This window comes from Nuphar pumila, chromosome 2 (genome assembly GCF_984573655.1).
Source record: "Nuphar pumila chromosome 2, dmNupPumi1.hap1.1, whole genome shotgun sequence".
NCBI lineage: Eukaryota > Viridiplantae > Streptophyta > Magnoliopsida > Nymphaeales > Nymphaeaceae > Nuphar > Nuphar pumila.
In genome coordinates this window covers 119562300-119588231 of record NC_143250.1, presented here as the reverse complement: position 1 = coordinate 119588231, position 25932 = coordinate 119562300, and the positions used below count along the sequence as shown (strand labels likewise).

Genomic DNA, 25932 nt, shown 5'->3' with positions numbered 1-25932 from the left:
CTAGATTTAGCCCTGCGCAAGCCTGAGCCTGCACCTTTAACTGACAATAGTACAACTGAACAGAAAATTGATTTTGATAAGTGGGAGCGCTCAAATAGACTTAGTCTACTGCTTTTGCAGTCTCGTGTGGCTAAAAATATCAGTAGCGCCATACCCACATGCAGAACCGTAAAAGAAATTCTGGAAGCTATAGAGGCGCAGTTTGTCAGTTCACATAAAGCAAGGGCTAGCACCTTGATGACAAGGTTAATATCTATGAAATATACCGGTGGGGAGAACATCCGACAACACATTCTAGAAATGAGAAATATGGCAACTCAATTGAATGACATGAAAGCCAACATATCTGATTCCTTTCTGGTCCACTTAATAATGACTTCTCTGCCTAGTGAATATGAACCTTTCAAGATCTCCTACAATACTCATAATGATGAATGGACATTCAATGACTTGATGTCCAAGTGTGTTAAGGAAGAAGAGAGACTGAAAGGAGAGAAGATACATAGTGCTCACGTATCTTCTCATAAAGGTCACAAAAGGCATGGACCAAAGAAGAATGCCTTTGAGAAAAAGGCAAAGAGGAACTCAGATGTGTCTGTGTCCAATAGGTCAGTCCCCAAGTCCCATGAAGAATCTTCTATCAAGTGCTTCTTTTGCAAGAAGAAGGGACATTTAAAGGAAGACTGCATGAGACACAAGAAATGGCTGGCAAAAAAAGGTAATTTGTCATTCGGCTCTCATGAATGTAATTTAATCAACATTCCAACTAATAGCTGGTGGATTGATTCGGGTGCCACTGTACATATTGCCAATACCTTGCAGGTCTTCTTGAACAGAAATAATTCAACATATCATGAAAGGAGCATCTTCTCAGGAAATAAGATGCGCTCACATGTTAAGGCCGTTGAAACTTGCAGAGTAACTTTGGGAAATGGTTTTATTTTGGACTTATTTGATACATTTTATATACCTACATACAACAAAAACCTCATTTCTGTGTCAAAACTGGATTCCATTGGATATTGTTTTAAATTTGAAAATTCAAAAATGACTATCTATAAGAATTCAGTTCTTGTTGGTTCTGCGAATGTATGTGATGGATTGTATCGTCTGAAAACTAATGTCCAATTTTATGAAACCCTTTCCTCAGAAAAGGTGTTGATTGGCAATAAACGTGGCTTATTAGATGAGCAATCCTATATGCTCTGGCATCGTCGTCTCGGTCATATCTCTAAAGATAGGATCCAATGACTTGCGAAAGAAGGGTTTCTTAAATCCATTGATTTCACAGTTAAGGAACCGTGTTTGGATTGCATAAAGGCCAAGCAAACCAACACATACAAGAAAGGTTCCAAAATGAGCAACCACAAGTTGGAAATTATTCATACGGATGTATGTGGACCCTTCGCTCCTTGTTATACAGGAGAAAGGTACTTTGTCACCTTCATTGATGATTACTCCCGATACATGTATCTCTACTTATTATTTGAAAAGTCTGAAGCCTATAATGTTTTCAAAGACTTTTAAAAAAAAATAGAGAAACAAACAGGGGACGTAATAAAAATAGTTAGATCAGATCGAGGTGGCGAGTACTATGGGCGTTTCACTGAGATGGGTCAACGGGAAGGACCATTAGCACGATTTCTTAAGGAAGAAGGAAGAGTCCCTCAGTACACCATGCCGGAAAGTGCATACTAGAATGGTGTAGCTGAAAGAAGAAATCGTACGCTTAAAGAAATGATACATGCAATGCTGAATTATTCAACCCTTCCCATCACCCTGTGGGGTGAAGCTCTACGAACAACTGTACATGTCTTAAACAAGGTCCCTACTAAGACTATCTCAACAACACCTTATGAGTTGTGGACAGGTAGAAAACGATGTCTAAGTTACATGCACATATGGGGTTGTCCTGCAGAAGCAAAATTATATAATCCCCACATTAAAGCTTTTGACCCCAGGACAATCAGTGGTTTCTTCATTGGTTATGCAGAAAGGTCAAAAGGTTTCATGTTTTATTGTCCCTCTCATACACCACAAATAGTAGAAACGGATAAAGCTAGATTTTTAGAAGATGGTTCTGTTGGTATAAATGCATTGCAAAACCTCTCTTTTGAGGAAATTCAGGATAAAGTTACTCCACCTGAAAATTTAAAACTTCCTTTCATTATTCATTCAAATGATGAAACAAAAGTTGATTTTGTTAATAATACACCAACTCAAGAAGAACCATTTGTGAATCATGTTGAAGAGCATCCACAGGTTGATCAAGTTAGTTCACCTGTCAGGAGATCCACAAGAATTAAAAGATCTGCTATTCATCCAGATTATGTGGTGTATCTACATGAGCCCAATGATTTCATAAATATTGAAGATCCATCTTTTTTTAAGGAAGTTGTTGAGTGTGAGCAATATTCATCTTGGATAGAGGCCATGAAAGAAGAGGTAGACTCTATGGCCAAAAACCAAGTATGAGACCTTGTCGAATTGCCTAGAGGAGTCAAGCCCGTAGGGTGCAAGTGGGTCTTCAAGGCCAAAAAAGACTCTAAAGGCAATATCGAAAAGTATAAGGCAAGGCTGGTTGCTAAAGGTTTCACTCAAATGGAGGGTATTGACTACAACGAGACATTTTCTCCTGTCTCGACAAAAGAGTCAATGATGATTCTTTTTGCTCTAGTAGCTCATTTTGATCTAGAGTTACACCAAATGGATGTAAAAACAGCTTTCCTAAATGGTGAATTAAGTGAAGAGGTATACATGGAACAACCTCTAGGTTTCTACAAAGATAAGTCAGATCGTTTGGTTTGCAAGTTAAAAAAAGTCAATATATGGACTTAAATAGGCCTCCCGTCAATGGTATATGAAGTTCACCAAAGTCATCTTGACCTTTGGATTCACAGAAAACATCGTTGATCGATATGTATACCTCAAGACAAGTGGGAGTAAGTTCATAATTCTGGTACTTTATGTGGATGACATCTTACTTGCAACCAACAATAAGGATATGCTGACAGAAACCAAGCAATTTCTATCCTTTCATTTTGAAATGAAAGATCTGGGAGAGGCTGCTTATGTTCTCGGCATTGAGATCCATCGAGATAGGTCTAAAGGTGTACTAGGTATCTCTCAAAAAGCTTATATTGATAAAATTCTCAAAAGATATGGGATGGAGCATTGTGCTCCTACTACGACACCCATATTAAAAGGAGATAAATTGAGCCTTAAAGACTGCCCATAAACTCAAGAAGAAAAAGGATAGATGACCATGATACCATATGCATCAGTGGTCGGCAACTTGCAGTACGCTCAGACATGCACTCGCTCTGACATATCATTTGCAGTTGGGGTCCTTAGTAGATTTCAGTCGAATCCTGGTCTTGCTCACTGGAAGGCTGCTAAGAAAGTCATGCTCTATCTGTAAGGGACAAAGAGTTATATGTTAACCTACAGAAAGGCGGACCACCTTGAGGTTATTGGCTATTCAGATGCAGATCTGGGAGGTTGTCCTGACGGTAGAAAGTCTACCAAAGGATATATTTTTCTGCTAGCCGGTGGTGCGATTTCTTGGAGGAATGAAAAACAGTCCATTACTGCTGCCCACACCATGGAGGGCTGAGTTCATAGCTCTATTCGAGACAACTTCACAGGCCATTTGGTTGAGAAACTTCATCTCAGGACTTCAGGTGGTTGAATCCATTGGGAGACCACTGAAAGTATTCTATGATAATGAAGCCGCTATATCCTTCTCCAATAACAACAAAAGTACTACATCTTGTAAGCATATGAAGTTGAAGTATTTTGTTGTAAAGGAGAGAACAAAGAATCTTTTGGTGTATATTGATAACATTGGGACTAAGAAAATGATAGCTGATCCTCTTACTAAGGGTTTGGCCCCGGAATTATATGCCGAACATGTTAAGAGAATGGGCTTGTTTAAAATCCTGCAATCATGTACACTGACTTTTATGTGATCACATTTTTGGTAATAAAGATATGATTCTCTCTTTTTTTCTTTTGTTGGTTATGCATCAAGTTTGCTCATAAAATTTAAGAGTTTAGCATAACAACAAAATTTGGACTGATAAAGTAGACTTAAGACCTATCTACATGAACTTTCACATACTCGGGTCAAGTAGGAGAATGTTGGGAAACAAGGTGCCCCTTCGTAAGTGCTTCTTCCCATACATCATACCTTTTGGTATGATGCATGGTGACCCGTCGGAGGTGCCTCTTCTCATACATCATACCTTTTGGTATGATGCATGGTGACCCTTCGGAAGTATCCTTTGAATACCTACATATACACCACATGATGAGCAGTGTGTGAAATTGAAGGCTTACAGAGATCGGTCCCTGCTCACCCACTGCTTGAAGGCATGTACTCATCGACACGAGCAGTTCGACTGCAGGAGACCGCCCGTCTCTCGCATAAACGCCATGGCAGGGATAGGTATGTGACGATATCTCTTCACCAACGTGTTATACACAATGTGTTTCTCCTATGATTCTCCACAATTCTTTCTACTTTTCATAGAAAAACAAAAAGACAAGACATTATTATTGCCTTGACCATAAAAAGAAACAACTTTTCCTCACCTTCATATGACCAAAAAATTTATGTTGCATGTCATATTGAAAGGCCTTGGCAGTCTCTTCAACTCCACAGATCAATGTACATATCTATTGGCCTTGGGCAGTGAACAATTTTCTCGGTTGAAGACTAAGTTGAGCATGTTAGATCTACACGCTACAATTTGAGGGGGAGTATTGGAAATACATTTTTGGTATCATGTGATCTACATTAGGCATGTAGATCCAGTCCAACTAAGATTCTGGATTGTCATGGATTGTTGTAGATTTCATTTATGTATTTTTAGAATTTGATTTAGCTAGAATCAAGGGAAGCTAGCTACTCTCAAGGGGAGATTGATTGGATAACTATTGAGAAGGAAATGCTAGGAGTTCTACTAAAATGTATCAATCACATAATGAAAAGCAACTCATCGTCTTCCTCATCTGATTTACCATTAGGTTTGTACTCTCAACAATTTGCAGCAGTTAAGGATTCAACTTGCTAATAGATGCCGAATTGTTTCAGCAAGCCAAGGAGATAGTGACAGACCTATTCCGGCTATATAGCTTCTTTCAATGGATCTTCATGCTAGATCGACCTGATTTAAATTTTTCTGTTCAGGGAGTTGGTCCATCGCGGGAGATTCTGTTAGGACCTCACCAGTTCAGAAGATCCAAAAAATGGGCAAGGGTGTGGTAGTGTTTGGCTGGTTCAGCTTGAAAGCAAAATTCATATTATTTCAAAGATTCACGCACCAACATGTTTGCTCTGCAGTGAAGAATTCAAGCAGATATCCGGTAAGAATTCAAGTGTTCAATAACCAAATACTTTTCTTTCTTTTCTTTTTTTCCCCCTTTATTTGTGTAATGTAAGGCTACAACTTGTATGTAGGAGTAAGCATCAACATCTTCATTGTCTTTGTGTTTGCTATAGTCATTGCATTCCTCTATCACTCAAGGAAATCCAAGGGTAAAAACAAGAAAAGAGTTGCATTGAGATCCAGAAGTTCTTGGAGGCCATTGAAGCATTCAAGAACTAGGTATGCTAAAGATTGATGTCCATTTGTAAGTTATAGGCCTGTGATTTGCTTGCTTCATTCACTCAATTGGGATGAATCATTCTAAAGCTCATGGATAATGATGTCTTATATTTGAAAAAGATAGTGAAAAGAATCATACTTTAGTTGTTAACGTCAAGTCTATTACTTATATCTTTCTTCACCATTCTTCAATCCCTTTTTTTAAATAGCCATGCTTGGAAGCTCATGGATAATGATGTCTTATATTTGAAAAAGATAGTGAAAAGAATCATACTTTAGTTGTTAACGTGAACTTGAAGTCTATTATTTATATCTTTCTTCACCATTCTTCAATCTTTTTTTTAAATAGCCATGCTTGGAACCTTATAATCCACTAAGTTCTCTTTTTAGTGCTTGACCTTACCATGCTAGGCATGAGACCTTAAATTTAGCATTTCTTTCACACATACAAGTCAACCTTCACAGGAGATTGGATTATGGTTATAATGTGATAAGTTAGTACCTGAATCATATGAAACAAATTTTAGTATTTGTTATGTGATAAGTTAGTACCTGAATCATATGAAACAAATTTTAGTATTTGTTGGATAACTTGTAGAAAGTTGTATGTTGTTTTCATGGTTTCTCAGGGCCGGATGATTGAAAGCAGGCTGGAGTATGTTGTTTTCATGGTTTCAACACTTCCCTTTCCTAGCTACCTTGATGAGTTGATTTCTTTTTCCAGCTACCCAACATCTTGCCATTGGTTGCCCATTTCCAAGCCCACTAACACCTTTCAAATCACTGGCCATCACTTTTCATAAATGACATCCCAAGTCTAGAGAACCATTGAATCACTAGAACCCAGTATTGCTTTTGTCACACAATATCCAGTGAGAAATATCCACCAAAAAACTGTCCAACCAATCCTGAACATTTGATTCTCTGACATTACAAGGTCAGGAAGGACAGGGAACAAGTGAAGAAGGGGATGTGACACCAAGTTTTCAGTTACTGAATCAGGTACTATGTGTCCAATACTTATTCTTTGCTTTGATAGCTTTGGTGGATGAGACAAGCAAGAAAATGGGACGATAATAGAGAAGAAGAGAAAGGAGATAGGGGAATTGTTGGAGTAATGATGAAAACTCATTCACTTGTACAAGAAAAGGGTTTCCATAGTTATGCTCCAGCCTCGACTAGGCTGTGATTGAGTTGTGGCTCAACTAGTCAAGTTGACTGTCAGGTCATGTTAACTATATATATATATATATATATATATATATATATATATATGTGTGTGTGTGTGTGTGTGTGTGTTCATGTCACCATGGGAAATATCATTGTCAGTGTGTGTGAGCATGGGAAATATCATAAATTCTTGAGATCTTGTGTTATTACGTGCTGGAAAGGTTCCTGAACATTGATGTCCTGTATGTTAATCATATATTGTCACATACTGTCATGGCTGAAATCCCAAATTATATTAACATATAAAGAACCGAGAAAAATGCATGTATTATACAGGGAGGAATAATGCACTTCTCTTGATGTCAATGACATCTATAATTTTCTTGCATATCTAATTATACACCTTTTATAGTTATAATTTTGAAAATGATGATTAGCCTGCAAGTGATTCTCCTTGGTTCATAAGTGATGCAGGGCAGGATGGACCCGGGTTCATACAACGTGTCTCAAGTAGGGGACTGAATTTGCACTCTGGGAATCAGATCCAATTCCCATATTAGTTCCAAAACATGGAGGGGAGGTTCCACTGTGTACCAGTGCCAGGCAAGCGCAGAGAATACGGGTCGGACAGCTCCAGATCCAACATCATGCCCCAGACCCGCTATCCGGTTTCAGCCAAAGTCTTTAAAAACCCCTCTAGGGTTTCGTGCACAGGCAGAGAACATTTGAAGAATGGCAGTCTCTCTTTGTTTCGTTTCTGATTTGCCTTTTTCTTTCTAGCCGTCCTGTTTCTTTTGGCTTTCAGTATTTGTTCCTTTTCCCAGTCATTCTTTTTTTCATTTGCTTGATACTGTTTAGAGTTTGTTTTTTATTCTTCATGAAGGTTCAGCATATTAGTCACTTGACATTTGATTGAAATAAAATCAAGTCTCACTATCGTGGTGGGCTCTGCTATTCAATTTATTGTCAGTTCTTTATTTCATTGTTCTTTGGGTTTACATTGAATAATAAAAAGGAAAACAAGCTTAACCGAGTTATCGGTGGGCATTACTTCCCCATCTCTGCGCATCACCCGACCTGGAAGGACCAGCCTTCATTTTTCAGTTGACTGGGTTTTCACAGCTAATTCCTCCACTGCATCAATAAGCTATCTGGATTGATTGTGGAGTGATTCCAAGCTTTGGCTTTGGCTATCATTGTGTATCCTCTACGACATTGTTCAAGGGAAAATACAAGGTTGCATCCCTTTATTCTTGAAGCCATCCTTTGATGTGGATTATTTCTCATTCATAGTTTGCTCACTTAATATTTATTGTTTGCAGATTATAGAGGCTGTCATTAGTGCCATGTGCGGAACTGGCCTTGAGCCTATACTTGCAATGTGCAGAAGTATGCAAAATCATCATTTCTACTAATTTTTCTACACCTGGTCAAGTACTAACTCATGTTCTCCATCCCCATCTTCATATTCGCTGTTGCTCTTCTTTGTTCTTGAAGAGATACGAATACATACCTTTCAGGTTGTTGCGGAAGCGGAAAAACAGCGGATCGATGATGCTTGCTTTTGCTCAACGAGTTCGTGCTCTCACTTGGAGAGAACGATTATCCACAGACCAAATGCCCACTGATTCACTATCATCGTTTTCTTCTTGTTTCTTCCACTGTGCACATTCAATCACTGTGTACATACACAGCCAATGTGCACAGCCACTCTTTCTGCCCTGTTTCCCTCTATTTCTTTCTGTTTTTGTATTCAAAATGAGAGAGACACCAAAAAAGAAGGGGGGCATCGGTTTCCAAAACCGTCCCCTCCTTAAATGGTGGGCCGGGTTCGGATCTTGCCCATCATGGGCGGAACCGGTACCCAACCCAACATTCTCCCACTCGTACATGATGGGAAGAGATATAAGAAGAAAGAACACCAAAAGTGTTCATATGGTGAATAACATCAGGTATTCATACTGGCAAATGGACCGTGCGACCCGTGAGCTTAGGGAGTGAAGACATATTATGTACCGGTTATTGTAACATAATAGTCTAAACCTGCAAACAATAAGATAACACAAGGTATACCTGCACAAGCCAAGTAAGAAGCTCACTGTGTCCTAGATCAAATACATTTTTCATATTCTAGCATACTGAATCCCTCTGCACATATAATAGTGCTAAGCTATGCTAGACAAGGCCTTTCATTTATGCCACATGTTTCATCATAAACCCGAAACTGTGAAAGTATCTCCAACAAGATACTAATATCAAGACCTTAATATTCTTGATATTGAACCCACCACGAAAGCACAATAAGAACACTTTAGAACACTTGTGCACAAAAAGCACAACCCACAAATAACTCACAAATGCACAAAGGCATAAAATAATGGAATCAATTTATTGAGAACTTGGGCTTTGACTCAAAGCCATGAAGAAATACAAAGGGGAGAACCCCTATTTATAACATCACTAAAGGGGGCCTTGGAGGGGCTCCACCCATAGTCGTTGGAGCCCCTCCAACGGTCACAAATGTGACCGTTGGAGAGGGCCCAACGACTATGTTGGTGGGCCCCCCAAGGTACCTTTTAGGTACACATCCAAAAAGAAATAAAAAGAACAAAAATAAAAATAAAAATAAAAGAAAAATAATTACAGTCACATCCAAAAAGTGAATGTGCGCAAAAATAGGGAAAAGACTAAACTACCCTTATGACAAAATAAATAGAAATATATATTTTATATATATATTTGAGTAGATACATATACATATATATTAATATATGTATATGTATTACCATATATATATAAAATATATATATTATATTATATGATTAATGTACATAATTTAACACCCCCCTCAAACTTAGGGCAGGATGACCGAGAGTTTGCTAAGAAGGAAGTTGAAGCGCGGAGCACACAAGGCTTTAGTGAAGAAGTCTGCCAACTGATACTCGGACGTGACATATGGAAGGTCAATGATTCCTTGAAGATACGCCTCCCGAACATAGTGACAGTCCATCTCGATATGTTTAGTCCGCTCATGAAAAGTGTGATTTTTAGCAATATAAATCGCACTTTTGTTGTCACAGCAAAGCTTGGTAGGCTTTTCAATTTTGATTCCCATATCTTCCAGCAACTGATGAATCCAAACAATTTCCATGGTAGTAGTTGCCATGGCACGATATTCAGCTTCAGTTGATGATAGAGATACCTTTTGCTGCTTCTTGCATCTCCATGAGATCAATGAGTCTCCTAAGAAAACACAAAAACCAGTGGTGGAGTGACGGTTATTTGGGTCACCTCCCCAATCAGAGTCAGTATAAGCAATTAATTTTAACTCAGAACAGGAAGACAAAAAAACTCCCTTATTAATAGTGTGCTTTAGGTATCTCACGACACGCAAGATAGCACCCATGTGAACAAAAGTTGGTGCATGCTGAAATTGACTTGCCGTATGCACCGCATGTGAGATATCTGGTCTGGTGATACTTAGATACATCAACGAGCCTACTAGTTGCCTGTAGGGAGTAGGATCGGAGAGAGGAACACCATCATCAATCTTCATTTTTGCTCCTACTATAGCAGGAGTTTCACAAACTTTATCATCTGTAATACCTGACCTGTCAATAATCTCAGATGCAAGCTTAGTTTGAGACAAAAAATACCCTCTATGAGAGTATGCAACCTCAATACCCAGAAAATAAGTTAAGAAACCCAAATCAGACATTTCAAACTTATCCTTTAATATGGACTTTATGCTTTTAATCCCTTTAGAATCACTCTCAGTAATAAGCATGTCATCCACATATAGCAACAGAATAACAATCCCTGCATTAGACTTTCTAACAAACAAAACAGTATCAGTAAAGCATGATGAAAAACCATTATCTAACATCACAGAGTTAAACCTATTATACCAAGCTTTGAGAGCTTGTTTTAAACCATACAGTGCTTTCTGAAGACGAAGCACTTTCCCTTTAGGATACTCCATTCTAGGAGGAGCATCCATATATACTTCTTCGTTTAGATCTCCGTTTAAAAACGCATTCTTAACATCCATCTGATAGATGTTCCATTTGTTTATTGAAGCAACAGTTATAAGACATCGGACGGTGACCATCCGAGCAACGGGAGCAAAAGTCTCCTCATAATCAATCCCATATTTTTGACCATACCCTTTTGCAACTAAGCGGGCCTTATATCTCTCAAGAGACCCATCACACTTAGTTTTGACTTTAAACACCCATCTACACCCTATTGCTTTCTTATCTTTAGGAAGGTCTTGAAACTCCCAGGTTTTTGCTTTCTTTAGGACTTCAAGTTCATTGTTCATAGCAACTATCCATTTTGGGTATTTACGTGCTTCCTCAAAATCCCTAGGTTCTATGTACGAGTGAATGGCGCTTAGACATGCTCTATATTTTGGTGAAAAAGACTCATATGAGATGAACCTAGAAGGGGGTTTTCTTGATCTTTCGGTCCTATGAAGATTTCCTTCACTTGAAGGGGTAGACCCACTATCATATCTTTCGAGGGCACTTCTAAAAGTATTCCTATCTCTATGAGAGTAGATTATAGGATCTCTATGTGGTTCTCCATTAATGGGTTGATCAGTATGAGTTTCAACATTTAGATTTGTTTCATCATCGCTAGTATCATCATCTTCAGTTAATAAATCAAACAGAAAAGAATAATCTATATTCTCATCATTAGTTTCAAGTTTTTCGAAACCACTAACATTTTCCAAGAAGCTTACATTTCTGGAAACATAAAGTTTATCACTCTTAACATCATAACAGCGAAAACCTTTATGAGTTTCAGAGTAACCAAGAAAGGCACAAGGAATGGCCTTAGGGGAGAGTTTTGTCATTTTTATCAGTAAGGACAAAACATTTACATCCAAAAACCCTTAACCTGCTATAATCAGGTTCTTTTTCGTATAATTTTTCAAATGGGAAAATCTTATTCAAGTTTTTAGATGGAAGTCTATTTATGAGATAGACAGAGGTAAGAGCGGCCTCCGCCCAGAGTTTTTTCGGTATATTTTGAGAAATGAGCAAAGTTCGTGTGGTTTCAATAATATGCCTATGTTTCCGTTCAGCCAACCCATTTTGTTGGGGGGTTTTGGGACAAGATTTTTGATGAAGAATTCCATAGTTTTCAAGATAGCTTTTAAATTCATTGGAAAGGTATTCGCCACCCGAATCGGTTCTAAAAATTTTCAAATTTCCATTGAATTGATTTAAAACCATCATATGAAATGTTTTGAAAGTTGAAAAAACTTCATATTTATGTTTAAGAAAATATATCCAACTAAACCTAGTGAAATCATCCACAAAGATAACATAGTACGAAAAACCTCCCTTGGATATCACCGGAGCTGGACCCCATACATCGGAGTGAACGATTTCAAAAGGTTTTGTTGTAAACATGGATCTTTGAGGAAAAGGAAGACTTCTCATTTTTCCAAGAATACATTCATTACAAACAAAATTTTCATTACAAAGATGCTTAACAAAAGGTAAATAAGAGATTTTAACAATGTTGGGATGACCCAATCTCTTATGCCATACATGAATATCTTTGTTTTGAGCAACATTACAAAATTGATTCTTGGGAATTTTAAGAAAATCAACATAGTAGAGGTCTCCTCTCCTAGAGCCTTCCCCAATCAATTTCCCGGACTGGCGATCCTGTATCCAACATTTATTAGAAGAGAACTTTATATCGCAACCATAGTCCGAGAGTTGAGAAACGGAAAGTAAATTTAAGTTTAGTTTTGGAATAAGACGAATTTTTGGGATAAAAAATTCTTGTTTTTCAAAATTACCCATTCCTTTAATTTCAAGAGGGGTTCCATCCGCGGTTGAGACAAAAGATGGAAGGCGATTTTCAGAATAATTAGAGAGAAAACAATGACTTGGAGTCATATGAAATGAAGCACCAGAATCAAGTAGCCAAGATGTCTTACCAAGAGAGGAAGAAGATGACATGGCGGCTCCAGAAGTGCCTCCTTTGAGAAGAGGTTGAAGAGCATCCATAATTTGATGAAGCGAAAGAGGTTCATTCGATGTTGAAGGCCGTTCCTCCGATTGGGATGCTAAAGCCGCGGCGAGGAATTTCTTCCATTTAGGACAATTGGGTTTGATATGTCCCGGTTCTTTACAAAAATGGCAAGTTAATTTGCTATAATCTCTCTTGCCATATCGATCATTTTGCCCTTGATTTTTGAAATGGGGCGGTTTGTAGGTCTTCAAATTATTACCGGGTCTTGACATGGCATTGACTACTTCATAGTCATTTTGAGAAGGTGTAGCAAGAATGCTTGGGTTATTTTTACTAATCCCCATACGTGTTTCCTCACCACTTAGCTTGGTGATGACATCTTCAATAGATGGGGAGGTAAAAGCCGATAGAAGGGAGGACCGAATTTGCTCAAATTCGGGTCTAAGACCATTTAAGAAGTTGAAGAAACGATCATCCTCAAGTTGTTTGTGCCTTAACTCAATAGCTTCTCCACTCCATTTTGGTTCGAGCATGGCAAGCTCGTCCCAAATAGATGATAATTCGGCAAAATATTCCCGAATAGATAAATTATTTTGTTGAAGAGTTAAGGCTTTCTTTTAGAGGTAGTATTTGTGAGACAAGTCTCTTGACATATACATTTTTTCAAGGTATAACCAAGCTTCGGAGGCCCTTTTAAATTTGATGATGTTGGCATTGATCTTGGTTTCAACGGACGAAAAAATCCAAGACAATATTTTGAAGTTCTTCATTTCCCACTCATCATGCCTTTTAGAATATTCTTTTAAGGCCTTTTGTCTATCTTCTCCTTCAAGAATTTTGATTTCCCCTTTCTCTATAATAGAAAGCTTGGGTTCGGGTTCCGATATGGATCCTTGAACATAACCCCAAAGACCTTTCCCTTTGATGTGGGCTTCCATGTTGCCGGCCCAAACATGGTAGTTTGAACCACTAAGTTTAAAACCAAGGGAGAAGTGGGAGTCTTTTTCACCCATTATGGAGAAGAGAAGATGAAAAATAAAGCGTACCTTAACGAATTTTCAACCTTTTCTTGACAAAAGTTGCTTCTAAAATATTGCCCGAAGCAAGTGCTTTACTCAAAAACTTCACTAGCTTGAGGGCACGATTTTCGAGGTGCTTCACAAGAGGCGAGATACACGATCTTCTTTCTTCCAACGAAGCTCTGATACCATGTGAAAGTATCTCCAACAAGATACTAATATCAAGACCTTAATATTCTTGATATTGAACCCACCACGAAAGCACAATAAGAACACTTTAGAACACTTGTGCACAAAAAGCACAACCCACAAATAACTCACAAATGCACAAAGGCATAAAATAATGGAATCAATTTATTGAGAACTTGGGCTTTGACTCAAAGCCATGAAGAAATACAAAGGGGAGAACCCCTATTTATAACATCACTAAAGGGGGCCTTGGAGGGGCTCCACCCATAGTCGTTGGAGTCCCTCCAACGGTCACAAATGTGACCGTTGGAGAGGGCCCAACGACTATGTTGGTGGGCCCCCCAAGGTACCTTTTAGGTACACATCCAAAAAGAAATAAAAAGAACAAAAAGAAAAATAAAAATAAAAGAAAAATAATTACAGTCACATCCGAAAAGTGAATGTGCGCAAAAATAGGGAAAAGACTAAACTACCCTTATGACAAAATAAATAGAAATATATATTTTATATATATATATTTGAGTAGATACATATACATATATATTAATATATGTATATGTATTACCATATATATATAAAATATATATATTACATTATATGATTAATGTACATAATTTAACAAAAACATCTCAAGGATGCGAAAAAATAAGCTAGCTTTTAACATGTGCATAATCTGAAAATGTCAAATGATCTTCCTTTCCAACTCTTATTCTTTGAATCAAGATAAGTTGCTTTCCCAGACATGTTCTTTTAGACCGAATCATACATGGCCTTAAGCAACATGCTAAAGTAGCAACACTCATCTTTCTCCTTAAAATAAGGTTAAAAGTCAATAAGGACATCAAAATATATATATCTATCTATATATATATATATTAAGGACTCACACAATGAAGAAGCATGGACCATTCTTCATTTCCTTTTGTGGTCAACTTATAGTCATGGTGTGACATACGTGGTATGACTCACGTATTACGGTAAGACTTTCTCACTCAAGTGAGTGTATGCATACACCATAAATTCTTTGCCGTACAGATTTTTTATTAGTTCAGTTCCTCCCCGAGAAACTAACTTGAGTTCTTCAGGATGCACATTCCCATGCAATGTCTATCCAAGTCCTCAGATCTGGTCAACCAGGTTACCCTTGATATTTAGATATCAAGGTCGGTCTCTCCATATAGTTAAATATACACAAGACCTCATCGTAACCCGGTTAGGGCGATGCATCCCATATACGTATATATGGAGGATATCATAACTCATTGTACTCTCACTCTTTTGAGTTATAATCACATGATATCCCCAAAATCCGACATGCTTCTTAATTCAACAATCCTGGATTTTGTTACATCTCATCTCAGCCCGCCCACAAGCAGCGTCTGAGGCGATAAATCCGTGTGAGAAGATTTATCTCAAACCTGGTAGCATACTCATATAGATGTGCAACATGCTATACAATGATCATAGAAAGAAAATATGAATAACATTAGCATATCAAATCTTACAAATACCCATAGATTTTACATGTTTAACATAAGAATCCCTATTGATAGGCTTAGTAAAGGGATCTGCCACCATATCTTGGGTATTAACATATGCCAAGGCAACCTTGCCTTTAGATACAATATCGCGCATATACTTGCATCTCGTATCAATATGTTTGGTTCTATTGTGAAACTTGGGATCCTTAGCAAATGCAATTGCCGCTTGATTATCACAGAATAAAGTCACTAGCAGTTTTGCTTCAGAAGAGAGTCCCAAATGTTTGATGAATCTCCTTAACCAAACACATTCCTGCACTGCGAACGATCCTGCAACAAATTCAGCTTCCATTGTGGACAAGGCTACACACGTCTGCTTCTTGCTACATCAAGATATAGCTCCATTGTTCATCAAGAACACATAGCCAGACGTAGACTTACGCTCATCAGGGTCCCCACCCCAATCTGCGTCAGTATAGCCTATCACACGCATGTTACCACAATGGTAACAAAGAACTGAATCTGATGTGCCTTTAAGATATCTCATAATCCTCTTGACAACCTTCCAATGGTCTTTTCCTGGATTAACTTGATATCTACTCACCAACCCTACTGCATAACATATGTCAGGTCGGGTGCACATCATAAGGTACATAAGGCTGCCTACTGCACTGGAGTAAGGGACTTTGGACATAGCTTCTATTTCTTTAGATTCCTTTGGACACATCTTAAGACTTAAATCATTCCCTTTTGCAACAGGAGTATCTATGGGTTTACAATCTTGCATATGAAATCGTTCTAAGACCTTCTTTATATATGATTCTTGTGAAAGAGAAAGAAGTCTTTTTGAACGATCTCTTTTTATCTCTATGCCCAGCATAAAGCATGCTTCACCCATGTCTTTCATTTCAAAATGAATAGACAACCATTCTTTAATGGTTTTTAGAAACTCCAAATGATTACTAGCCAATAAAATATCATCCACATATAGAGTTAGAATCACAAATTTTGGATCTTGACGCTTAAGATAAACACAGTGGTCCTCATCAATCATAGCAAAGTCATTGCTCATGATGGTCTCATGAAACCTTAAATACCACTGTCTGGATGACTGCTTTAATCCATAAATGGATCGTTTGAGCTTGCACACTTTGCGCTCAAAACCAGCAGTAACAAACCCCTCGGGTTGTACCATATATATTTCTTCATCCAGTTTTCCATTAAGGAATGCAGTTTTAACGTCCATCTGATGTAATTCTAAATCCATATGTGACACTATGGCTAACAAAAGGCGAATAGAGGTCAATTTGACCACAGGTGAGAATGTTTCATCATAGTCTATCCCTGCCATCTGTGTGTATCCTTTAGCAACCAAACGAGCTTTATATCGCTCGATAGATCCATCAGCATTTCTTTTAATATTGAGAACCCATTTGCTCCCAATAGGTTTTCTTCCTTTTGGAAGATTAACAAGATCCCAGACCTCGTTAGATGCCATGGATTTTATTTCCTCTTCCATTGCCTTGTGCCATTCATTCCTTTTAGGACAAGATAGAGCATCTCTAACACTCTTAGGTATATTATCATCTTGGGGCAAAACCACAAAGGCTTCCCCTTTGATTTGGAATCTCCGACGAGGAATTCTCTTCCTCAGACTCTTTCGAGTTGTCAGATCTTCATCAAAATCAATATCCACTTGAGTGTTACTCCCACTATCCAATAGTGGTATAGACACATCCTCTTGTGTCTCTAAAACATGATGATCAATCTCGTTAGATTGATCTTCATCATCCAATTCATAGAACTGGAAGTGACGCTCTATCTCTCCCCTTTTAGGAAATTCACTTTCAATAAATGTGGCATCTCTAGAATCTATTTCAGAAATACTCCCATCAGTATTCTCTCCTAAGAATACATATCCTTTTGAATGTTCACAGTATCTTATAAAGATACACTTCTTTCCCTTAGGACCCAATTTTCCATATTGATGGGAAAGATTATGGACATATACAGCAGACCCCCAGGGTCTGAGATAAGCCAATTCTGGCTTTCTGCCTTTCCACAATTCATAGAGAGTTGAAGAAATAGATTTAGATGGTACACGATTTAATACATGAGCGGCAGTTAATAAGCAATCACCCCAAAAGAAAATAGGTAAATTTGACTGCGCCATCATGGACCTGACCATCTCTAAGAGGGTCCTATTCCTCTTTTCTGCAACACCATTTTGTTGTGGAGTTCGAGGAGTAGTTAATTGTCTATCTATCCCTTTATCATCACACAATCCCTTGAATTGTTTGGATAGATATTCACGTCCACGATCTGTTCTCAAAGCCTTGATCCTACGATCAAGTTGATTCTCTACCATGTTCATAAAAGATCTAAAGCAATCCAATGCTTCAGATTTATGCGTAATTAAATATACATGGCTAAATCGTGTATAATCATCAATAAAAGTGATGAAATATGAAGCTCCATGCCTCGTTGCCACATTCATTGGCCCACATATATCTAAATGAATTAATTGAAGAGGATAGGTTGCTCTAATTGCCTTTCCAAAAGGTAATCGAGTTGCTTTTCCAGCAAGACAATGCTCACATATAGGCATTTCAATCTTCGCATGGGATCCCAAAAGACCCTCTCGTGCGAGCCTATCCATTCTCTTTTGCCCTATATGTCCAAGCCGAGCATGCCATACAGATACATCCACATCCATATTATTAGCAGTTGAAACAAGTGAAAAACATTCATCATTAACATTCAAATTAATAAGTTCTGTGTCCAACACATAGAAACCATTCATCAAGAAACCAGAAGCAACTGAAGTTTGTCCACAAATGATGTCAACATTGACATCCCCAAACACAAGTTTATAGTTTAACATAGACAAAGCAGAAACTGAAATTAAATTTCATCGAATCTCTGGAACATGCAAAACATCATATAATAATAGAGATCGTCTTCCTCGCAAATCCAATTTGCAAGTCCCGATTCCCTTGACTTCTGCTCTAGTGTTATTCCCCAGGAACAACCACTTCGAACCAGATGGCATCTTCCTATATTCGACGAAGTTTGTGCGGTCTTTGGTCACATGGTCAGTGGCTCCTGAGTCTACAATCCACATAGGATTAGATTCAATAATTAGTGCACAACTACAAACATTTGCACAAAAAATAGGAGTCATAAGAAAATGTACCTTCTCCTGCTCATGACATTCACGAGCATAGTGATCCAAATTTTTACACTTAAAGCATTTTGCATTTGCCTTATTTTTCTTGCTTCCACGCTTCCCAGAGCGCTGATAAGGCTTCTTTTCTTGCTCTTTGTCTTGTCCCTTCTTATTACCCTTCTTGAACTTTCTTGGTCCATAGAATTTCTTCTTAAAAGATTTTTGTTTTTTCGAACTTTCTGCCACATATGCCCTCATGCCAGATTGTTGAGTCACTTCAAGGCGATCATTTTTCAGTTCTACATGACGGGCGATATCATCGAAAGTCTTAATACTTTCGTTATGAGTCATATTAATTTTCATATGTTCCCAACTGTGTGGCAGAGAACGAATCACAGCCTGGACCTGTTGTTCATCTGTAAGGGTATGCCCTGCACTATTGAGCTCTCTTATCATGTTTGCCATCTCCCTGAGATGCTGGCTCATAGTGTGCTGAGGGGACTTTCTGTATGAATCGAACCTGATGGTCAGCCTCCTTAATTTTGTGGCTGAAGTTCTCCCAAACTTATCTTTAAGGGCCATCCACATCTGTTGAGCAGTCTTATAATGCTCAAATTGGCACATGATGTCATCCTGCATAGAACATAGCATGGTGACACGCGCAACAGTATTCATGCGCTTTCATTTCTCATAGGTTTCCATATCCTTACGAGATTGTGCCCCAGTACCAATTTCAGGTCGTTCCACAGTATGGTTGAGAGCCTCCAAGGCCTCAGCCTCCTCCAGTGTAAACTGAATCTTTCTATGCCATATATCATAATTATCACCATTCAGTTTTTCAATTCGTGCCAAGTCCATTATTGATTTACTTGGTGCAGCCATGTCCTTTTAGATAAGAATAAAGCAATGTGCAAAAAAAATGTTATTCAAGCATGTTATGATCTAATCATTAGCACATCTATATGCAGTCATAATCACACGATTAGATAACATATAATTTTCATAGGGCGTGGAATCCAAAGCTCACTACGTTCACAATCATCTCCCACTTTCCCTAAGATAATTATATTTACCTAAACTGTATTATGACTGTTTAAAAAATAACACATAGAGTAAGTACTTCCAAAGTACTTAAAAAATTTATCGTATAATTAATATGATTATATCATATTCATACACATTCATGAATAAAATATATATAATATATAATAAAATGGATTCATGAATGCCCGACTCATTCGTGGTTCCAACCATTAGTTAAAATGCCTCGACCCACAAGGACCCTGGCCCTTCTAGGGTTCAAAATTTTTTTTTTCCAGCCCGCATTGCAGTTCCAAGAACTCGGCCTACTGCCTTTGCCGCAAGGCCGGTCATGCCAGGCTAAGCCGGCGGCCTATGCCGCAGGGCCAGGAGCAAACAAGTCTGCGGCTCGAGCCGCAAAAACTGGGTTAGGCTGGCCGGATTGAGCCTGCGGCATATGCCGCAGGTTGGGAGTTCAAAATTTTTTTTTTCCAGCCCGCATTGCAGTTCCAAGAACTCGGCCTACTGCCTTTGCCGCAAGGCCGGTCATGCCAGGCTAAGCCGGCGGCCTATGCCGCAGGGCCAGGAGCAAACAAGTCTGCGGCTCGAGCCGCAAAAACTGGGTTAGGCTGGCCGGATTGAGCCTGCGGCATATGCCGCAGGTTGGGAGTTAAAAAAAATCGCCCATTGCTGCCACAGGTCCTGGGCAGTCTTGTGGCCTGTGCTGCAGGGCCAAAGCATGACCTGTGGCGTGTGCCTAGCCCATGCCCTTCTGGCTGCAGGTCAGACCCAACATGGCTCATGCCCCAGCCCATGCCCTCCCTAACCTGTCCCATGGCAAGCCGAGTAGGCTTGGCCCATCGGGTTGCCCTCGGCACTAGGGATATAAACAAGCCCCCATAGCATGCGTCTACCACGAACCTCTTTTGTTCCGGCCATGAATCAACAAAAAAAATATATTCGCAAGCCAAAACGAGCATCTAAAACCCGTTGCTCTGATACCAATGAAGAGATACGAATACATACCTTTCAGGTTGTTGCGGAAGCGGAAAAACAGCGGATTGATGATGCTTGCTTTTGCTCAACGAGTTCGTGCTCTCACTTGAAGAGAACGATTATCCACAGACCAAATGCCCACTGATTCACTATCACTGTTTTCTTCTTGTTTCTTCCACTGTGCACATTCAATCACTGTGTACATACACACCCAATGTGCACAGCCACTCTTTCTGCCCTGTTTCCCTCTATTTCTTTCTGTTTTTGTATTCAAAATGAGAGAGACACCAAAAAAGAAGGGGGGCATCGGTTTCCAAAACCGTCCCCTCCTTAAATGGTGGGCCGGGTTCGGATCTCGCCCATCATGGGCGGAACCGGTACCCAACCCAACAGTTCTGATAAATACTGCTGCATAGGTGAGAAAAATCTTCAGCTGAATAGTCCTTATATTCTTTATGATAATATTTTCATGTCATTACTGCGTTGTCCTATATTCAGATTCCAACAGTGTCATGACAAGGAAAGCTGACTATTGTCCCATGGTAAGTTACAATTCATATTTATTATCTTTGTGGGTTTATGAGATTTTGACATATGGTATGTCATAATCCATATATAATAGATATCTTTGTAGGTTTCTGAGATTTCCATGATGCATCTGAGAACAGTCATGATTCAGAACAATTCCACACGCACACACACATTATATATATATATATTGTTACTTAATTCGCCAGACTTATTATTGATTTTCTTTTGGTATGCTTCATAGTTCTCCTGTTCAGCTCCAGTTTGTTTCTGTCAAAATTCTGAATGTGGAAACATAAGCTAATCTCTAAAGAAACAAAACAGTTTTATAGTGTTCTGTACTCCACATGTAGATTGATCCCTAATCATGCTAACTTTTCTGCACTAACTTGAAAGTGCCATCTGTATATCATATGTTTCAGTCCATATTTTTTTACCATGTTCATTTATGTTTCAAACTTGTACAGTTTTTATAATTTTTAATTTAGTTGGCATTATTTACAATTTTAATTAGTTCTGTTTTTAATCTTGTGCAATGTGATAACTGATCTAGAGAACATCGATTCTCCCACGCTTCTCCAATGCTTTGTACACACTTCATCTATTCTTCTTATATGTTCTCTTACTCAACTTTTTTTGTTTTTTATGTGTTTTCTCTCAGTCTTCTCACTCACTTCCATGTGCTTTCTCTAAATTGGTAGTCGGCATTTTTAGATTTTGTTAAAACTTTAATTCTTATATTAAAAAAATATGAAATTTTATGTCACTTTTACTTTAGTTTTTATTTGTGTTTTATTTTGATTCCCATTTAATTCTTATATTTCTTTTTTTATTCCTCGCTTCCCGCTTCCTATACATTTTAAAATGCATTGCTTGTCACTTCCGCTTCCTGTATCGTTTCCCGCTTCTGCTTCTTAGTCTGGCAACCTTGATCTAGCTCTTTACTTGCTCTTTTTACCTCTACCACCTCTTCTATGGGTTCTGTTTCTTTTGTAGAAAAGATTGATTTTCGTAAGCTTCAAAATGGGAGGTAAGCAGATACATGTGCATATTTGTTTGTATTTTGTGACCAATGTAATGACTGATCCATTAGAACTTACAATCACACTGAAATTTCTCCTGAAGCAAGCTGACTTGTGATAGAAACAATTGGTGTCACTAATTTCTTAAAATGTTTGTCTACATCCTGGATGTGCTTGTAATTTTTGTGAGGCAGCATGCTGGTCTGTGGTTTAGTACAGAAAACAAATTCATATGTTGCATTCTTCAGTGTTCAAGTCGGTTTTAGTAATGCTGGTTCCAATATCATTTATGCAGTGATATCAGAGGAGTTGCCATTGCTGGAGTTGATGGGGATCCTGTCATCCTTACAGAATCAGTAACTGAAGCAATAGGTGCTGCTTTTGCTGCATGGTTGCCAGACAACAAAAAAAAGAACTTTCGTCAAAGCGTTTGAATTTTTTGGTGGGGCATGACTCATGGATATCAGCACAAGCGCTCCAAGTATCTATATTACCATTTTTCTGAGACATAAATAATGTGTTTTTGGTTGAAGTATTTAGAAAATTCCACTTAATTTATTACTTTACTAATTAATTGATATCAGTACTAGAGGACTATGTTTCCTTCCTCTTTCTGGCCTCTTGTTGGTTGTTATTAAAATAGTAAACATCTAGTTTAAAAAAAAAATTTGTAATGTGCTATCTGCTGAACTATATTCACTAAATAGGAAAAAGGAGCTTCACTTGGGCAGCGTGAAAGCATCGCCGGTGAACAAAGATTTTCACTGGCGCATGCAATTTACGCCAGTAAAAGTCTTTACCGGCGAGGATTTCACTGGCGCAACTTCTACCCGAAATGCTGCGCCAGTAAAACCCATTTTTCCTGTAGTGAAGTATAGTTTGGAATGGGAAGGAGTGCTCGTGGATTGGAAAAAATGGGCTTGTTTTCACTCCCGCACCCTTAATGGGTAGCTCGGGTTGTGGGAGTGGGCGTCCATTGATTTCTGGTTTGGGTTGTTGTTTCACTGCCCTATTACGGCATTGAGTCTATCTCATTTCTGTTTTTTTTTTAGATCTAAAACTTAAATCATTCAAAAAAAAAATTAACATATTGAAGAATATTCTTTTTTATATGAAAAATAAATAGCAATAAATATAGGCAAGTATAGACTTTGTTCTTTAATATTTTGCAAAATCAAATACTTGTGAAACTAAATAGCTTGAATCTCGGGTATCAACATAATTGTTAAATGTTAGTCTACATTATTATTCAATTTGAAAAAATATTTATATGAAAATTTAACTCATTATTAGTGATTTCTATAAATTTTACAAAACAATAATGCAAAACAAAGATCAGAAGTACAAGAGCATGGGAGAAATGAAGCTTTTATTTTTGTTTCACATTTTACTTATCAAGTTTTTAATCATTTAAAGTCACGAAGCCTGTACAATCTTGTTGGAAATGCTAAGAAATAATTTGCTTTTGCCACTAAATAGTACTTAATATGAAATAAGATTATCTTTTGCTTGATTACTTTTTTTACTCTAGTTAATTTGTGGTAGTTGTGTAGCCTAATTCCTACTTAATGAAAGATATCGATCATTATAAGAGTTATCAACTTATTGAGCTTAAATCTAGATCATTTATATTTTTTATTGATAATTTAATTTAATGCATAAAGTGCTTTTTTATCGACACAAATTTGTGGTTATGTCAAGTTTTTTATTTATTTTTTAAATAACTTTATTTCAATTAAAAAGAAAACCTTAAAAGTAACTAAATTGTACAGACTTTTTAATGAATTCATTTTCAAAGGTTTAAGCCTCTTTAGGTGAGAGGCACAGACTTTTTAATGTATACCAATGAGGCTTATGCCTTGAGGCGGATAAGCTCATGAGGCGTAAAAAGCATAAGCCTCTATGGCCTTTAATATAGCCTCTAAAAACCATGATCCATATACCTCGCAATCGGCACAAGACGATATAATACATTATCCGATCCATTAGGCTCTAGGACCTTGAACCTTTTAAAAGACTAACTTCCACAACTTGCATATTAGAAGGCATTGAAATCATGGAGTCTGAGGACAAAGAATTCGATCTTGCTGACCTGATTTTATGTTCAAAAACATAAATTTAATCAAAGGTAGGCTAAAGCTTGTATGTTGGAATGGGTAAGGGATGTATCGTGCCCAAGTGTCATTTGTTGCAGTAAAGCTAAATCCTCATGAAAAACAATGGATCTTCCTCTATACATGACTATTCTTGAAGTTGAGAGATTCAAGCATTAAATTTTGGATCATAGGTTTCTGTTCTACGAAGGGTGTCCCTAACTTTTTTTAGCCATCTCAAGACCGACAATTACATACTAAGAGCGACTCAATGTCAAGTATCATGTTTATGAAAACTTATTTTCATATAAAATTTGTTTTTTCATAAAGGGTGTGCATTTCAAAACAAATGTTTGTCGCTTTTTATCAGGAAAACAAAAAGAACAAATCATGAGCTAGCCAAAATAAAGGAGAAGCTGCAGTTTAGCACTCGATTCTCCTAGCAGTTGAAAGTTTCTTATTTCAGTTGTATGTCATGTTAAGATTTTATTAGGATTTAGTGAGATATATGAATACAAAGTGAAATGATGCCATAGAAAGATCATCCAAAGAAATTGGAAATTCAATTTTGATATGCGAAAGCAATGTCTAATGAAATTGATGACTAGTCCATTGAAGGCAAATCACACTAAGAATCTATTGAGTTTGCCGCCTCACAACCATAATGTTGCCCCCTATGCCATTTCACCCATACACACACACACCTCAACAAAAGTTTATGCACAAATGACTTTATTTTGACCATGAATTCTCCACTATTGTATCCCTCTTACCTTGCCAGACTGTTTAAACACACATGCCCCTCTTCATACACAGTGCACCCAATAAGGCAAAAAAATATTTAAACCCCTGCTGCTTATGAAGATACACACTTTTCATTCACTTCCACGGAAAAGGCATAAGAGGCACTTCTCTAAAATGCACAACTGAGCACCCTATCCATGACAAAACCTTTCTTTTTTTCTTGTACAAAGGAGCATCATGCGTCCATTCCAATAAAAAGTCTAGTGAAGGTAGAAAAAGGACTAGTTCGATGACACCATTGATGCATATTACAAGCAGTTGATGTCAAATTACAAAGACTATCCCTGTTCCCTTGCGACTTACCGTGTACAATTGTGCTTAGAGTCTGTTTTGCTTTTGTTGAGTCTGATGTAAGCTGCCTGGTTCAGGTGAATCAATACCTCGAAGGGGCAGCCCGTATACTTGAACTGTAATGGCCTACGAGCAAAATTGTGAATGAAGTAAATGCATTGAACTTTCTTTTGTTCACCCTCGTTGTGATTGCTTCTTGTGATTGCAATTTCTCTCCCTCTATTCTCTCTTGCTTTCTTGCACTCTAATTACAAGCTTCCGCGATCGGCAAGCGAGCTGACTAGTAGGCTTGCGGCGGTGAGGAAGGACCGTTGCGCCGCGTTGGCCCATTGAAGGAAATAGGCCCGTGACAAGTGGTACCAGAGCCCGTTCTTGTGCTGGAGAAGGGACTCCGGAGTCGGTGTCGACATGCTGCGATTTGTGAGCAAGACATCGTGGCATTTTATCAAAACTTGCACAACACCAAAGGCAAGGCAGTTGCTGAAGCTGAGGAGATGGGTTCACTTCGGGGCCAAGAAGAGTTGACTGCAACTGTTAACAA

The 25932-nt window shown here is 38.1% G+C and overlaps 1 long non-coding RNA gene across 1 annotated transcript; it reads left to right on the top strand.

The window, feature by feature from the left end:
* Positions 1-7552: 7552 nt before the first annotated feature.
* Positions 7553-22672, top strand: LOC149846925 (uncharacterized). The gene is made up of 3 exons (XR_016430573.1): positions 7553-8018; positions 8105-8171; positions 22499-22672. It is a non-coding gene; the product is annotated as an uncharacterized LOC149846925 (long non-coding RNA).
* The last annotated feature ends 3260 nt before the right edge of the window (positions 22673-25932 follow it).